General features: G+C 38.9%; 1 pseudogene; it reads right to left on the reverse strand.

Moving 5' to 3' along the window:
- Positions 1 to 814: 814 nt before the first annotated feature.
- The window catches only part of LOC142037455 (ATP-dependent translocase ABCB1-like), a 46,318-nt pseudogene continuing 29,152 nt past the window's right edge, over positions 815 to 17,980 (reverse strand).

Genomic DNA, 17,980 nt, shown 5'->3' on the forward strand with positions numbered 1-17,980 from the left:
CTGCTCCAGCTTGCATGTACGTTTATTTAGAAACCGTCATACCTGGAGTGGTGCTTTGGGCCCATCTGTGTTGAGGAACTTGTTGCTCGCTACCTTCCTTCTGCCTGTGAGTGCTGGCATCTTTGTGCATAAGCAATAGCTACTCTTTCTTTCCAGAGACTGCTTTTCTGAAAACTTTTTTGGTGTCTTGCTGGCATACATCTTGCTGCCATAATCTTCCTTACTCACTGGAGTTAGAGAGAATCCAAAGTTAGAATATGTAGTTACAATCAACCTGTGAAAACGCAAGCCCCGAAACCTGAACGGATGAACGAGTTCTCATCCCTTTTTCACTAGCGCCCTACATAACAGCTTGCTGCTGTCCCTAGGCTGGACACTGCTTTTCCCTACCTCTGAAAGACCAGCCTGTTCCAACTCCAGTGCGTCTGCCCTCAAACTCTCTCCCTGTTTTTGTACACACATCCCTTCACTGTGAGCACCTATACTAGGTGCTGCAGAGATGATGATCTTGGCGCCTGGAGCACGGAAGGGGCCCTCCACACCCAGAGTCCTTCCTTCACTTTGCAGTTTGGCAAGCCAGTGGGGCATTTTCATGACTGCTGTGTAATCTTTAATTTGAGCAACTCTGAATTTTTGTGGAGGTGGAAGAGGGTTGGGTTCTTAGGTGCATTTGCTTTGTTATTTATTAGTTATGGGGTTTAAGGAAACTACAAAATTTTACAAAAACCAGAAGTAGTGAAACATCCTTAATATTTTTATACAAAAGCCAGAACCAGCTGTACAGCTGCACTTCAGCAATAGGTACTGCCCACTATCACACATTGCGTGGCCCACTTTGAACATTGACCAGAGAATAGTAGATGCCTTTTTCAGCCAGGAGCTGCTGATGGGTCCCTTGCCCTATGACCTTGCCATTCTGGACCACGGCAATTGTGTCAGCATTTTGGATGGCGGAGAGGCGGTGAGCTATCCCGATGCAGGTGTGACCTTCTCTGGCTTTATCCAGTGCTTCCTGAACAATCTGCACAATAAACAAACCAAAAGGTGAATTAAAAACAAATACAGCAGCTGTTTCCACCTGTGATGCCCCTTGTCATCTGTTAAGTTATCTGTGATAGAGCAATGACAGAGGTGATGTTTCTATGGCCTCGGAGGTGAAAAACTTACCCCTGATGACTGGTACAGATCCCTTTTTGTACATCTGGGATGAGGGACAGGGGACAGACAGTGGTTGCTGGTGTGCATGTCTTCATATTTTCGCTTGCCCCAGAAGTCGGGTCAAGCAAACTTCTCCAGGGTCGCAGCCTGGCCCTTCCTTACTGCTGCAGGCAGGCCTTAGTTGGTCAGTTTTAGAAATTGTCCCCAACAAATTGGTCTGGCTCCTTTGACAAGCCTTGTGCTGTCTCACTCTCAGCAACATGGAAAACTGCTCCAAATTTCAGTCCCACTCATTAAATAATTACAACTTTATTATTGAGTTCCATTATAAAATCATGGTATAATCAAATAACATGCTGAATAATTTTGTATTCTAGTTTCTAAGCATTAAGTATGGTATACTTGGTACACACACTTTTACCCCCCCCCCCCCCTTTTTTTTTTAATACTCAGAAGGTTACGAATTCTTTAATGTCACCTGATGATCTGGGCTCTGTAGCCACAAAGATGCCAAATATTGCAATAAAATTATTTCAAAAATTGATAATACTGCATTGTTTTGGGGATGGGGAGGTGGGTAAGTTTGTTTGTTTGTTTGTTTGTTTGTTTTTTACAAAAGAGCAGCCTCCTGTTGGCATGACCAGCCAACTTGCAAATCCCCATTCCTGTTTGCGAAGCCAAGATACCTTTTCATTTTCTGTATCCAGTGCAGAGCTTCATCTAACAGCAGGATTTGGGGCTGCCATACAAGAGCTCAGGCAATAGCAATGCATTGCTTCTGACCACCAGAGCGCTGGGTTCCTTTGTCTCCCACACGTGTACTGTATTTCTAGATACAGAAAGTAAGCATGAGCGTAAACCTGGATGTGGATCTAATCCTGTGGAATGCGACATTTGAGCTGCATTTCCACTGAGTGATGAGTCTGGGGCAGCCCCCTTCCCAGCCACAAGGGCAAGTGTGGGTGAGGAGCCTACATACAGTAGCCAAGCTGAGAAACACACTTCTGAGTCTCTTTAACTGCAGAGCAAACCCCGTGATGCTGAGCAAGAGCAGTGTCGTTTGTTTTGGGGTAGGGGACCAAGGTGCAGAGAAGCTGAGTGCAGGGTGTGAGAGGAAGGTTGCGACATTGCTGGGAGCGAACCCAAGACTCAGCTTAGCACCGAGCAGCCTGAGCAGTCAGCTCTTCTTTTGCTGCCCCAGTTCTCCATAAGAAAAGTCAGCCTGAAAGACATTGAGACTGATTTAGGATGAATGAGAAGCCAGTCAAAAATCAAAATCTCATCTGCCTCCCACCCTGTTTTAAAGCTGACGCAAATCTACTCACAAAATTTGATTCCAGCTCTGTGCTTCCCCCGTTTGTTACTGCTGTGTGAACAAATGTACATCTCTCATCTAAGGGATGAGGCTTTGCAGGGAAAACCCACCAACCTCCTAAGTCTGTGGGAATTTATTGACGTGAGAAATATTTGTCCTAGCCTGTATTTTCCACAAGAGCGAGCTGACAAGCAGGTGTTAGCTTCAGCGGCTCAGTTCAGAGAGCAGGTAGGAAACACCTTTGCCTACATTCAGCTGCCAGCAGCTGCTCAGTGGGATATGAGCAGATCAACTTCAGGGATTTTTTTTTTTTCCTAGCATAATTATTCACAACCAATGGAGAAAACCTGAGACTGCTTTTCCCTCCAAGGTGCTATTTATTTTGCAGCAAAAAGAGCCACTCTGCTGGAGACTCAGCTTGTCACATCAGATGCAACCAGGAGGTATCAACAGGTATAAATAAGGAAAGGGAGAGAAGGAAGCGGGAACGAGATGGTGGGTTTCTGCCTGGTTTTCCAAGCCAACTCTGTGTGTGACTTTACACACCTGGCTAACGAGATATTGAAAGAAAGGAGGGCAAGACCAGCACTCCTTAGGCTGCCTTAGCACTTTCCTGTTGCTTTCACTTAACTAAAGGGAAGTAACCAGCCTCTTTTTCAGTACTTTCTACATGTCCCTTGCTCCCTAGAATGACTTGCCTGAGTACCAGTATCATCCAGGTTATTTTATTAACAGACGCTTCTCCTGCGGAGATGAAGACTCCCCCCATTCAGGTATCTGCGGCAGTGGGACTGAGCAAATGCCTGCAGCCACTGTCACCTCCTAGCTCTCTGTCCTTCAGGTCTTCTGGGGGGGGAACCCCCCCAAATTTCAATGTCTAATTCAGTAAGTCATGGAAATATAAATGCTTTTAACCCATATTTACTTAGGAAAGCATGAATAGGCACTATGGGGTTTTTTCCCCCAGTTCCAAGTTGGAAATGAGGTCCTAATTATCTTTGGTAGTGATTCAATGAAGGAATGAATATTGGCTTCTTTTGCTGCATTGACAATCTCCTCACATGACTCCTCCCAACTGGTATCCCCATAAGCAATGTTTTTAGCAATAGTGCAGTCAACCAGCATTGGTTCTCGTGAGATGATACCAGTCTGAGCTCTCAGCCACTGGCTATTTAGTGTCTTTGCATTTTGGCCATCCAGGAGCTAAAAAGTCAGAAAAAAAAAAATTTTAATCATAGTACTTTACAAATGGCTGGGTTTTGTTTGTGGGGTTTTTTTTTTTTTTTATTTAGCGCCATTAAGGCCTTTAGCAGACAGTGCACTCAGGCCATTTCATGCGGTGAGTCTGTTGACTTAGGCACTTACGCATGGCAGCAGAGATGGGAGGTGACTGTTAAAGCCTAGTTATGTTGCAATCAATATAATAACGTCAGATGTCTCTATGAATCTTGGAAAAACTTCAGCTGTACGAAGCCACTGTATCGCACCCCACTTGTTTATCACCCTAACTAAAAGAGCCAATACAGATCTACTCTCTCTGCCATCTTGCTATCAGTACTAGAGACATTGGTACTATGCTGGTGACAGAAAGATCTAATTCAGAAACCAGTAGATTATCTATACCATAAAGTGTTTCCACAGCCACTTCCTTTATTAGCAGCTTTTTCCCATCTCTATTATGCTGATCTGGGAGTCAGATGTCCTCATCTCTCAAATGACAGTAATAGGGGACAGTAATGGACAGTAGTCCCTAATCCCATAACTGAATATCATCCTTGTACATCAGTGAGAAAAATTTATTCACCATCACTTGCTCATGTAAGATGAGATACAGGTGTAAAACTCTATATATCAGCACTTGAACTCCTCCTCTTCTCCCACTGTACCTTATCTGGACATTAGCATCCACAATTATAAGTTTAACTGTCTCCATTATGCAGAGATTTATTTTGTCTATAATAAAACATCAGCATTTATCCTCATGACTTCTATCTAAAGCAGAACTAATGAGCTGTGGACTAAATCACCATCCTGTGCCTGTGGGTACACTGGGACATTGGACCCTTGAAGCCCAGATCATCCTTTTATTCTGTTTATACAGTGCCTGGCATTGAAGAGAGCCCTAACCCAGAGCTCGGATTCCTCAGTACAATGATCAACTAAAAAAATAATAGGCTAAATGTTTCTATCTTTACAAGAAAAATTGTATTTGTGTGCACATGAGAATAGGGACTCCTTTGTAAGGAATAACTTGACTTGTGCTGGAGTTAAGCCACAACAACTTGCCAGTTGTTTTCTGTGTGGGTTGATGAGATTAATCTGTCTTCTTACTCCCTCAGAATGTAATAAAGCAGTTAAATGATTAAGCACTGAATAAGTAAGTACTTTTTCCAGTCTTAGAAAAAGTTTTCTCACAGTTCAAGGCCATTCTCTCATTGACAAGCATCAGGAACTAAATACAAACTCCAGGGAGAAGAAGCCAAAAGGTCATTCCAGCATCTCCATCTGTCAAGGAAGCTATCTGTGCTTCAGGCTGCAGTTCAGTTTGAGCTACAGATGACAGTTTTGCTTTTCACAGAGAGTCAGGACTATGGTGGGAGGTAGATATCTGGGTTTGGAAAGTCTGGTGGTCATGTTTTTCTCTGACTTTTAGAGGAAGGATCAAAATCCTCTAAACTGAAGCCCTGACCATGGATGAAATACAGATGTAAGTGAAGAAACAGATTAAATATGAGGTCACTTTATTTGACAAGTACAAAGTCATCCCAGGAACGCACAGACATCTATCTGCAGCCTCCAGATGCTTCAAGATCCAAGAGGAGATTTTCAGGTTTTTTTCATCTTCCCTTTACTTAGTTTTTACATGCTAGGCGATGACACAATGAAGTTCAGTGGCTACCCTAAGCAGTGCTGCTGTTAAATTCCCAACAATTCATCCTTACTCTAATTAAACTAAACCTCAGTGATACCAGTAGGCTCTGGTCAGGCCAATGTAGCAACTTGTCTCCATTTGATCTTGTTCTAATAACTTGAAATGGCATGGGAAATTTAGAAATTTTACTTTCCTTCTACTTGCCCCATGATTGCATAGAGAATATTGAAAATCCATGTGTTCCTGCCCTTAATTTTCAAAAATATTACAAAAAAAAATTAGAAACATTGACAAAAGTGAGTAGTTACACTAGGAAACATGTAATGAAATTAGTTAAGAGGGGGAAAAAAAGCAAATAAATTATATTGACAAAATAGAGTAAGCATGTATCATGTACCTGCAACTTACACTTTGATGTGGAACATTTACCATTTCTCCACTGAGTGGATCATAAAATCTCTCAAGCAGCTGAACAACAGTGCTCTTTCCACAGCCGCTGCTACCAACAAGAGCCAGAGTTTCTCCCTTTTCTACATGCATGTTCAAACCTTGGAGCACTTTAGCCTTTGGTCAGGTTGGGTAGTTAAATGCCACATTGTTGAATGTTATGTTTCCACCAAAAATTTTCTGATTGAAACAGTAGAGTTAGGTCAATTTTTTAGGCTAATGTAACAGATCATAAAGGACTATGAAGAATGTTCATAAAAGAGATCACTGGGAGTTTTTCCAAAGGATCAGACTTCTTTTTTTTTTCCCAGGAATTAGTATGTAGTGAGAAGCTATTGTGAAAATACAACTTCTCTCCTAAATATTCTACTCTGCAGGCATATTTTAATTAAAAATCTGTTCCCTAAACACAAATTCTGGCAGCTTCTCTTACACCATCTGTTAAACAAATTACATTTTCAAAAGTAACAATAATTCTAGGTGGCTGGCTTCTGTCTGCTTTGCAAGGACCTCGTTCAGATTCTTGGCATGTTCTTTGCTGGTTTTTTTTTTATTTTTGTCCTTAAAGGTACTGAAAATAATCTACTATTTTTGATCTGTGCAGAGAGTCAATCCTTCTACTTAAAGATCTTTTCTAATTAATTTACTATAAAATGTAATGTGATATATGTAATATGGATATATGCCTACACAAGAAGAAATATAGTTCATACCAATGAGTATATATAAAATGTAAATATAGACCTATGCAAATGACCAATCCACATAACAGCTCAAATGTATGATACTTCATAAGACTTCACAGCTACTTTCCTTTAATATGTGTGTATACATATATATGCATATATAGACATATATATACATAATAAACACAGGTTTATAATATATATGTGATAGTTTTCTGGAACGGTCTGTCCTCTTTGTTATATGACAGGCCACATGCAACCATAAGTTCATATACATTGTCGGTTACTAAAGTATGTGACAATCTATTATGGACAACTTGCAAATAAGTTATCCCTCAAAAATTTTTGGTTAAATATTAGAGGCCTAGTTATATGTTCAACGTCCATGCTCAGGTAGCTTCATGCAAGAACATATTGAAAAATTACCTCTGCTGCATTAACCCTATTGCCATTGGCTCTTAAAGATATTTCACCAAGAGACAGGTGAGGTGTTGGCAGGAGAAGACACAAAGCAAAGCTTAACCCCATTTTGGTCAGATGAGTCAGATGCAGATGGGCTCACACAGTACTTGTTCTCAGTAGCTATGATGTGGGTGGGAGGAAAAAAAGAAAAACAGGCTTGAAATAAATTAGAGGAATATGCTATGCTGTGCATAACACTGTGCTTGCTTACAGGCTTCTCTCCTTCCTCGCTGTAGCTATCTATGGAGGGTACTCTTTCAAAGAGCATGAGCAAGTGGGCAGCTGACATCTTGGCTTTGGCATAGTCTGGAGTGAAAGAAGTGCTTTGTCTTAATGCCTTTGCACTAAATACAATAGCTGAAAACACTCTGTAAAGATAAAAAGGAGAAAAATATATTGACATTGGTGTGGCAAAGGCAAGAAAAGCTTTTATGGGCAGATTAGGGACTTCAGATAAATACTCATTAATAAGGCTGAAGTAGGGTAAGAGCTGTCTACTGCAAAATCTGTGACTTTTTTGCTTACTGAGAAAATCCATAATTTGTTTGTAGGGAGGAGAGTAGCACGCTAAGCTTCCCTTCCTTGCCCACTCGTCTGGATTTATTAGAAATGGATGTGTTGACTTCTGTTCTTAATGCATGAGAAGTGGTAGGATATATAGTTCCTTGCAGCTCAGTTTCTTCATCTATAAAAATGAAGGTATTAGTTGTGGAGCAGTCTGAGGATTATGGAGAAATTTGCCATTCCATATTTCCTTTGAATGGTCCAGTCTTGCAGGCACAACCAAATCCTTGACTTCAGGAGAAAAAGGCAGAAAGCAAATGGGAGATGAGAAAGAAGCATGAAATCTGGGATGAGCAAAGGGCATTAGGAGAGGAGATACATGAGGAGAAGGGATTCACTTGAATGCGTAGGGGAAGAGAGGGTAATCCTGGCATTTGAGAAGGTGTTGGTGGAATCAGGGTAAGAAGCTGCTTTAGCTTCTGCAACATATTTTGCCAGGCAAGTGTGTGGCAAGGCTGAAAGCAAGCACGGAATGTGTATGGGAGACAAGGTGGCTGTTGACAAATACAGACAGGGATTTCAGCTGCAGGGAGAAAAGCAAAAGACTTGGGTAGGTGCTAGAGATAGGGACAGAGGAAAGAGAAGGTTGAGAAGGTGCCAGTCAGCAGGAAAAACTCACCAGAAACACTCAAAGAAGCTTTTTCAGCTCTGGCTGGACATTTTCCTGATTGGGTGTTTGCCGAACATTTCTCCTGCTCTCCACTGCTCCTGCCCTCCAGCCCAGGGCTCATAATTTCCTCACCTCAGTTTCACTTGTTGCTTGCTCCACTTACCTTTTAATCTTGCCTACCCACACTCCCTACAGCTAAGCCATATGATTCTGTTGTTAAAGAAACCTTGTTGACCATGAAAACAAGGCCTGTCTTCATGTTGTCTTCCTTTTACCTTGGGCAACCTGATTACAAGGGAAATCATACGTAGGTAGCTAAACACAGTCTAAAAGCATCACTTCTTTTGGATTTGTGATAGTGTAAGAAAGAAAGGGGAATGTAAGGGTGAAGAATGGAAAACAGAAGTATATACCGATTTTTTCATTTCTGTACTCCATAATTTCATGATACCTATAGAAAAATCAAATATATTCTCCCATATGGACAAAAAAGAATGTAACAGAGAGATACTTACCAAAGCACACCTTAAAACTGCATATGTCTATTTCTCACTGGAAAAGTACCAAACCCAAAACACCCAACGTAAATAAAGTACGTAATAGCTTGTGTAAAGGCAAAAGTAAATCCAAAGATATGTGCCGCCTTTACAGAATTTCTGTGACAAAAAAAAATCATGATCATATTGTACCTTTGCTTGTAACATTCAAGAATCTGAAGAGTATCCTATAATTCAAAGGAATCCACAAGTCCTTAGTATTTTAAAGTAAAATAATCTCTAGCTCTTTGTAATACCCTAACCTAAGACATCATCATTCACATACATTTCAGTTTCCTCTCTGTCTACAAAAACCGATGAGACTTTTGGGATAGAAGAAGAAATTGCTCTAACTCTAAATAGTTAGAGCATGTACAATTTGTATTGTCTTCACCTCATACATTCATTAAAATTATTTTCAAAATTATAATACAGTTGAAATTCAAAGTTTCAACTAACTGACACATGAGCAAAATAATTGAGAACTTTAGAATTTCTACAAAGCAGAAATGACTTCACTAGAACAAATCTTTGTGCTTTATCTTACATTGAACTAAAGCAAGTGACAATTCATGAGGTTTCATATGTTCTGCAATAGTACTTTGATAAAATAGCAGAGTAAACAAATACAGAAGCTGTTATGCAGGTCCACCCCTCTGGTTCCTTCCTTGGGAAAATCCCCCTGTTTTTTATAGGAATCTTACCTAAACATAAAGGTAAAAACTGACTTTTTGTTTGTTAAACAATAGATTCCCTCAGAAGAAAGGGCTCACAATTATAAGAATTAATAAAGGTTTCCATTTCTAGAATTACAGCAGCCAATAACAACATCATGGAGACTTTGGGGAAAAAAAAAATAAAATAGTCATTTAGAACATTACCTTTAGAACATTAGCTAAAACATCAAGAACATTAGCTTGAAGGGAAAGATAATCTATATTTTTCATGTCAAAGCTGAGTTTGGAATGAAAGATTTTATGATGCACTGACAGAGATAAATTGTGATTCAGTTTATTGTTGATAATTTATGCTACTTTTAAAAAGGAATATTTCAATAACTTTTGTTTAAGAAGCATTCCTTTACCTATGTGATGCTTGCAAACTTTGTCCATACATAAGCCCACATTTTCTTTCTTGAGTCCAAGTAACAACAGTTCATATATTTTCTATGGTCTCTGAAGCCATCTGAATTGGAGAGCAGATATTCATCAGCAGAAAAACAAGATTATACGGAAATTTTTAAACATAATCGGATAAATAGAATAACTGCAATAGAAGTATGTCTACAATACTGTTGAAAGCATGCTTGCAACATTTGTAGATATGCTGCTGTTAAATATATCCAATTAGCGTGGATTATAGCAGTGCATTTGAGACAGCATATATTTTAGCACAGGCCAGCAATAGGATTTTATTTTCCAGTGGGCTTGTGTAATCTGTCACAGCGATGATGCCATGCAACTGTCATTGCTGCAGGAGCCCAGTCAGGATACACTGAACAAGCCTACATCACCTGCAAATGCATTTGGAACTGCAGGGTAAACATACGTCCACATTTTCAAAAGCAACTAGTGATTCTGAGCTCACCCATAAAGAAATTCTCTTTCCCACGGTGCATTCTCGTCATTCTTGGGAAATCAGGATTCTTTCAAAACTCCTAAAGGAGAAACTCAAAACCACTGTCCAGTCTGAAAAATGTAGAGACAGATTTTCCTGGCCCATATGGCAGCTTGGCATCTAATTCCTATTAATTTTATATCTTTGAAAATTTTCCTGGTTTTCCACAGAAGAAAAAACAGTAGAAGTTTTCCAAAATTATTAATGATGCTAGGTACCCAATCTTGATTGAAAACTAGTGGAAGCTCATGCCTTAATTTTCTTAATGGTCCCCAAATATTAAAGGGATTTACTTGTAGTTAATTAATATCATCAGCAAATTTTTTAATAACAACAGTTGACTTAGCCTTGGTCAAATCCAGCAAATCAAACCTCAAAATGTAAAGTATCTTGGAAAGTGATTTTGTAAGGTATATGCATGGAGCACTATACTCATTCCAGCTCATAATTTAGTTCCAACACACTCATTTTATGGGAAAAGAAAATTAAAAACTATCCACTGTCTCGAAAGTCACCTACGACCTGGGACTCAAGCTCAATTCTTTCTCACATATTGTCACCTATGTAAGATTTTTACACTGTGGAATCCCACTACCTTCACAGAAGCTCCTTGTAGTGTCTGTACCACTCCAAAACATGTGCTCATGGATTGTACCAGGAGCTAACTGACTCCATTAGATAAGTGTATGATGAATTCTGCTGCTCATAAGGAAGGCATAAATTACATTTACTCTCTTTTAGCTATGTTGTTTCTGCACTACCTTTCAATGAGAGTAGTTTATCTCTTGTGTGAAGATGGCATTTCTCCACAGGCAGTTTTCCAGGAAGAACCCCTCTTTCAAAGAGAAAGAGTAGATTTTTACCTAGAGCTAAAAATAGATGCTTGGGACTTGTTTTCCTTCAGGTTTGCTTGATATGTTGAGAGTGAAACATTTTGCTGAATTGCTATGGAAATACATATGTTTTAAATTTTGCCAGAAACTGGGGATCTGCAAAAAATTGTTTTGATTAATATAGTCTGCCAAAACCAGATATTCAGGTCATTGCCTAACAATCATGTAACTGTTCTTAAAAATAGTCTCCAAGGAAGTTGGCATGAGATAATGATAATCAGCTCTAAAAAACTTGACTATGAGATAACTTTAAAATATTTCAGTGAATAAAAATGCACTCAACAGGTTACTTGTTTGGCAAGACTTCATGAATAATTAGTAACAGTATTTTTAATTTTTTCTTCAACACATATATTCTTTTAAAAATAAATCTCTTTAAACATCTTATTTTAATGTGTAACAAAACACCTCTAGGCTTGTGAATCATCAGCCTTTACTGTAAGTGTAGAAAACAGCTTGGAAGCAAACACGACTCAACCTTCAACTCAGTAGGAAAAAGGAAAAGCCTAGCAGATCTAAACACAAGAGCTAACCTCCAAAACCTTAACTGTATCCATGTATTTGGCAGACCCTTCTTTCTACATCATTACTTCTACATAATAAGTGGAATAAATGTTTAGACAATCTACAGATAAGAAACACAACAAAGTAACACGAGGGATAAGATATTGAAATAATTAAATAACGTGGAAAAACTAACATAACGGCATGTAAATAATATCTGGCTTCCCTACAAAGACAAACGTCATGTTTTCTTTATGTCTCTATTACTGATAAGAACAGTTTTACAGACAGGTAAAGTGAAATTTTTTTCTGCACAGCCAATTTAAATATGCTTTGATGCTGAGAAGCTTTACAGTTGTCTCACTAACAACCTTTAATGAATTTGCTCTTCTAAGAAGAAAGATTGTTTTGAACTGTTTCTGACAGCCAACCTGTGAGCTCACAGAGGTTTCCAAGTTTCACTTCTGGTCCTTGCATTACCCTCTCTTGCCTCTCTTGGTCCCAAGCACTGTCATCAGCCAAGGCTGATGAGTTGCCAATGCAATCATTGTATGATCTGGAAGGAGACATAGAAAATAGATAACAATTTTAGCCAGATCATACAATGATTGCACTGGATACTTATTTCAGAAGAGTTTTGTGAGACTTTGTTAAAGTCAAGTTGCATGGTAAGTTTCAGCTGAAAACTGTTGTAGAAATCACGATAAATAAAAGATGAGTTAATTCCCTTGCATTCTCTTGACTATTTTTTAAATTTTTACTGGGAAAAAATATTATGAGAGAATACTCATTTACATGTGTCAGGAGACAACATTCTGTGGATGCCTTGTGATTTGACCTTACAATGAATCATTGCTATGTAGATTTATATCAAAATGCCTGGCAGGCGAAGCCAAGAGGAATTTCCTTCTTTTCATTGCGGTGTGAAAAGGGCTAGGAGTAAACACCCAAGAACATTTTCTAATCAGCCTGGAGACACAGAAGCACCTCTGAGAAACTTTCCTAATAGAGACCATGGAAAGAAAGAATAAGATTTGCTGTGCCCAGACTCCTCTGCACAACTGACCACGGTGTAACGGGAGGGAGGGAAAGAGCAGAAGAGGAGATCACACAGGTGCTGTGCTCCTTGGGGTGTGTCAAAAACCCAGTCCTCACAAACCATGTCCTGAGACAGCACGTCTTGGGCAGTGAGAAAACAGTCTCCTCAGGGTTATAAAATGAAGTAACACCCTCCCTCTTTGCTGCCACACTCATATTTTTCTTTGAAGCAGATTCTCAGGCTCCTGCTTCCCTTCCCAGCTGAGAGGGGAAGGAATGAAAATCAGAGCAAGGGATTGCAGTGCACAGTCAGCTACACTGTCACCATGATGTTTTCATGCATCCTTGTTACTGATGGTTTCTATACTTTGCCTTTTTATACCAAGCCCACAGACAACTGCAAGGTGAGAGAAAGAGAAGATGTGTGACAGGTAGAAGAGAGGGGCTCTGAAAGGAAACAAGCTGGAAAGACATGAAGAGAGGGAAAAAAAGCAGAGTGCTGGGAAAGAATAGGGAACATGAATGCAAACTCGGGACAGGCGTGAGGGACCCATGGCTTTTAAAATGCTTGGTACAGTCTGAATGCTACAAAATACTTTAGCACATAAATTAATAACTCACATTTTCAATTTTCAGCTTCATGTTTGCTATCGCCATTTTGTCAGAACAGTACAACAATGCAGATTTTTACTTCTTTGAGGAGTATATTCTTGATCCATCACCAATGTCCCTATTAAGCAACACTGTGCAGTACAACATAAAAACAAATTAAAATGTCACTGAACCCACCTTTCCTGTGATTTCCAGTGCCTTCTTATCTTTTTTTGCATGTCCAGCAAGAATCTTCATTTGAATCATTCCTGTTACAGCGATAATTGGCACAATGGCTAAAAGCAGAAGAGTAAGCTGCCAGCCATGGATCAGTGACAAAACAATCCCAGTCCCAAGATTAGCTACATTTTTGGCAATTAGTGCCAGTCTGGAACCTGTAGCCTGGAAAAGAATGAAACCATTGTAGATTACACTTTTTATTTGAAAACTAGACAGAAAATATTTGTTACCTAGACAATTGAGGTTTATTCACCAGAGGATATCTGAAAGTGCTTAATTTGGCCTAAATATTTTGCAGAACGGGATGCTTTATCTTTTGAAAAACCATTCTATTGTACAAATCATTCCCTCAAGTCTTCTGTAACTTATCTAGTCTTCCTCCTCTGTTTCCAGTTATTCACTCAGACTTAGAGTCCTTGTTTTCATGTTTTGCCAAAGAAAATACAATGACATTTCATAAATCTCATATTTTTAGACGTAGAACCATGTCTTCAAACTTGCTAGGTCTCCTGAAAAATGACATTTCCTAACTTGGAGTCCAAGATGACCATTTTTTCTTTCTGAACAGTTTTAACTTTAAGCATGTGAACAAACATAGTGCTGTAATGAGAGCAATCCTCATTTTGAGGCATACACTTATGTATTTTGTTAATATTTGTAACATTTAGCAGGGAAATACAATGCTGTCTAGACATCTAAGCAGGTTGGACAAATTAAGTAAACGGACTACTTGGATGACTGGTACTACTGATAACAGGACTGAACTTTAATATGAACTAAAAGAAAAGAAATATATCTATAAAAAAATACATATCTTACCTACTATTATGATATTAAATTTTTGTGTGACACCAAAATAAATATTATTTAATAAATAATTATTTAATAAACAATATTATATTATTTAATAAATAATAATAGCTTCCAGATGACTGTGGGTACAGGATTTCTACCTGTGGAATCCAATCTGTAACTTACTCCACGCTAAACCAGATATGAAAAATGCCAGTGCTTGCTACTTACTCCTTTCACTTGTGAAGCATCATTAACAAGTCTTGTAATTAGTGCTCCAGTGCTATTTTGGGGATCATCAAACCAGCTGATCTCCTACAGCATGAAGTAGAGTATTATCATCTTAAAAACTTTAGTCTGCACATCACCTAATTAGGCTACATAAGAGAACTTAATCACTTTGGATTACAACGGAATGACACACATATGACAACACAATATGGTGTTCTTTACATGTAACCATAAATACAATAGACCTAAAAGTTTAATAAAGGTACAGGAACACAAACCTCAAACCTAAGTTGTGTTAACAATCTGTATATCCTTTTTGCAATAGCACAAACACTACCACATTATTTCATATTAAATGTAGCTTTACAAGAAATTTTTGCCTGTGAATTTAACATGGTTTTGATAATCAGATCCTCACTAAATAGCAATACAAAGGAATCTGCCATTTAGGGACAATTACTTGGATGTATAACATGCATCTGCAAAGACTACTAACTAAACAATACACCTTCTCCTGATATAAAGCTAAAAATACATCTTAATTCTCTGTCAGTTACAAGTACTGTGAAATCTGTATGCCTGCTGTGAAGCGTTACGAAAGTCTGAGTGTTGCTGCAAAATTGCTGTGATGTCTGAGGAGACATATGTAAAATGATATGCAGTACTGGGAGGTTACTCAACACTACTTCTTCCTCATCTGGAAGACACTATTTTCAGGGGAAAAAATCTTGTTGATCTTTTGTATCTCATTAGCAATTCAGATTAATTGGTCAGAGGGATCAGTAACTCTAAAGTACTTACTTGAAAATTAAAATGCCTGAATTAAACGCAAAACATTTGTCTTATTTAAACCCAGGAAGCAAAAATAAAACATTCACTCTATCTTTCCTCCAGATTTGCCAAATATCAAAACCAAAAGTTTATTATTATGAAACAATCTAAGTATTTGTATTACATTATGCATACATAGTTCATAGCAACTATATGGAATTTTTGTGTAATAACTGTTCATAAGGTTACTGTAAGAGCTTTTATATTTCCTACCATTAGTGTATAAATGCATAACCTTTAGACATCAAAAAACATGCTACATTTTGAATTCTTGGGGTTTTATTGAGGGTGAGGGATTATTTTTAAGTGCAGTAAAGTACTGTATTCTTAAATACAGTAAGAAAAAAAGATGTAAAACGGTTTCAGTCTGGCTGTAGGCTCACCTAGCCAGACGGTAGCTTTGGTGTTATATGATATGGAGAATGCACCACATGTGTTGCTGCTAATACACAAAACCCTCTCAGGTCCCACTGCTGTAGTCCTTGATACTTGAACATGATGCCAGGTGGACACTATTTTCACATCAGGGTGAGAAAAGTGAATATAATGACATATACTTGACTCAGACCATGAAAACTTCTCTGTAACCCTTAGGGTCTTTCAAGCCATTCCTCCAGGGATCTGTTGGGATTCAGCATGGTCTTAGAGACCTCACTTTACTCCTGGGCTAGTCAAAAAAAGTCTCATGGGACTTAATTTCCAAGGAGGTGACCTATAATCCCTTCCCATACAAACCAGAAAGAAGGGGGCATCTGGGCCTCTAGTGAAAGGGGTTAACAAAAGGGAAGCTGCTGCGGCTCAGGTTGGCTCTGGGAACTTCTCAAGGAGGGAACAACCCTCTGTGGAGTCCAGGAAAACTTCACTCAGCTGTATGGACACTTCTTCAAGTGGTGGAGTTGTGCCTGTTTAGAAACCTCCTTTTTGGTCCCGGACTTGCTGATACATCAGAACAGCGTGGTTGGGATAGACCACTGTCTGTGAGTGAAAGGCAAGGGAGTGATGTGTCTAGTCTCATGTCGCTCTGCTTTCTACTGCCTCACGGATCACATGCACGCCTACAGCTGCGTCAGCTGGGAGTAAAATTTAATAGAAATTCAGGGAAGGAATGAATTTATGCAGTGGATTGATAATAAGATACTGAATACCAACATTTCCTTGAAATACTTGATGAATTAAAAAAAAATACTCAGTAGGAAATTAACTGGTAAGGGTAGGAGTGGCAGCAAAAGAGGGGTAAAAATACCTGAGTTAGCTCTAGCTGTGCTGAAATATGAACTGGAAATGCTGGCAAGCCTTCAGGGCAGGTACCAGTGCAGACTGTGCCTCCCAGGCAGGGCTTACCAGTTTGCACTGGTACATTACCCACACTGCAGCAGAGTAGGGATGCTGAGCACCAGCCCCAGGAAGCAGCTAACGCCAACCATCAAACGATGGTAATGAGGCTGGTTACACAGGCAGTCAGGATCCTTGCCATCCTCCTCACTGCTTAGCAACTAGAGGCTGTTGTGCTTGGATTTCAGGCTGATTATTTTAAGAAGTTTTCACTCCACTGCTGAATGTATTCTACTGACAGCAGAGCCCTGTTTCTGCCCTTGACCCCTACTGTGGCTCTCTTTGACTCTCTCTTTGCTACACAGGAGCAGCCACCAGTTTAGTGAGTGCAGCTAGTCAGATATCCAGGTCCTATAATCTTCACTAGTAATTATTTGTGGATCCTAGCCTATACATGGAGTTAGCTGACCATGAAGGCTGATCCAAATTTCAGATTTAGTCTCAGAGTACAGCCTAAATTCTCTGGCCCTCAGTCCAAAGGTGCTTTGATTTTATTAAATATCCTAAATAAACACTACCATTACCTTTGAGGTTTCTTACACTTGACCTATGGGTATATCAATAAAAAGGTTCTAAAACCATTTAAAATATCTACCTGGACCTGTTATGAAGATTTAGTCCAGTCAGTTTCTAAACTGAGCTAAAGAAATCAGTATGGTATCTTTATGGATATGATAGCAGCATGGCTACTTAACTAAACACAAAGACAATTTATGGCATGTAAACAAACAAGCATTTCTAAAGCTCCAGAAAGCTAAATATATAATGCTTTTACCTGTCTCAGAATTGCTGTAAATGCTATGGATCAAAGCCTCATTGTAAGGATTTCTCCAGCTTTGCCAAACGTGAAACCCAGTTTGAGAAAAAAAACCCCAAACAGCCTATTTATTACCTAATTGCAGTTTTTGTCTTTTTCAGATAAATAGTTAAGTGACTATCTGCATATAATATTAAAAAGAATATTACTAACTAAAAAATATTCTAGCTGTAACTGAGGTAATCAAAGTTTTTAAAAGCTAAATTTAGCACCTATAAGGGTAGAGCAAAGAATGAGACATTGTTTTTTTGAGAAACAAGTGTATACCATGTAATAGTCTTCAGGCCCCACCAAACTGTTTTAATTGCAGGAATATTTTTATCATACCTGATCCCAAACAGAAACTGCTTACTTCAAAGTAACAGGCTTGGTGCTATTACAAGTAAGACCCTATAATCATTTTAGTCACTGTACAAATACCAGGGATTTCCCTCTCTCTCTCAA

This window comes from Buteo buteo, chromosome 2 (assembly GCF_964188355.1).
Source record: "Buteo buteo chromosome 2, bButBut1.hap1.1, whole genome shotgun sequence".
NCBI classification, from domain to species: domain Eukaryota; kingdom Metazoa; phylum Chordata; class Aves; order Accipitriformes; family Accipitridae; genus Buteo; species Buteo buteo.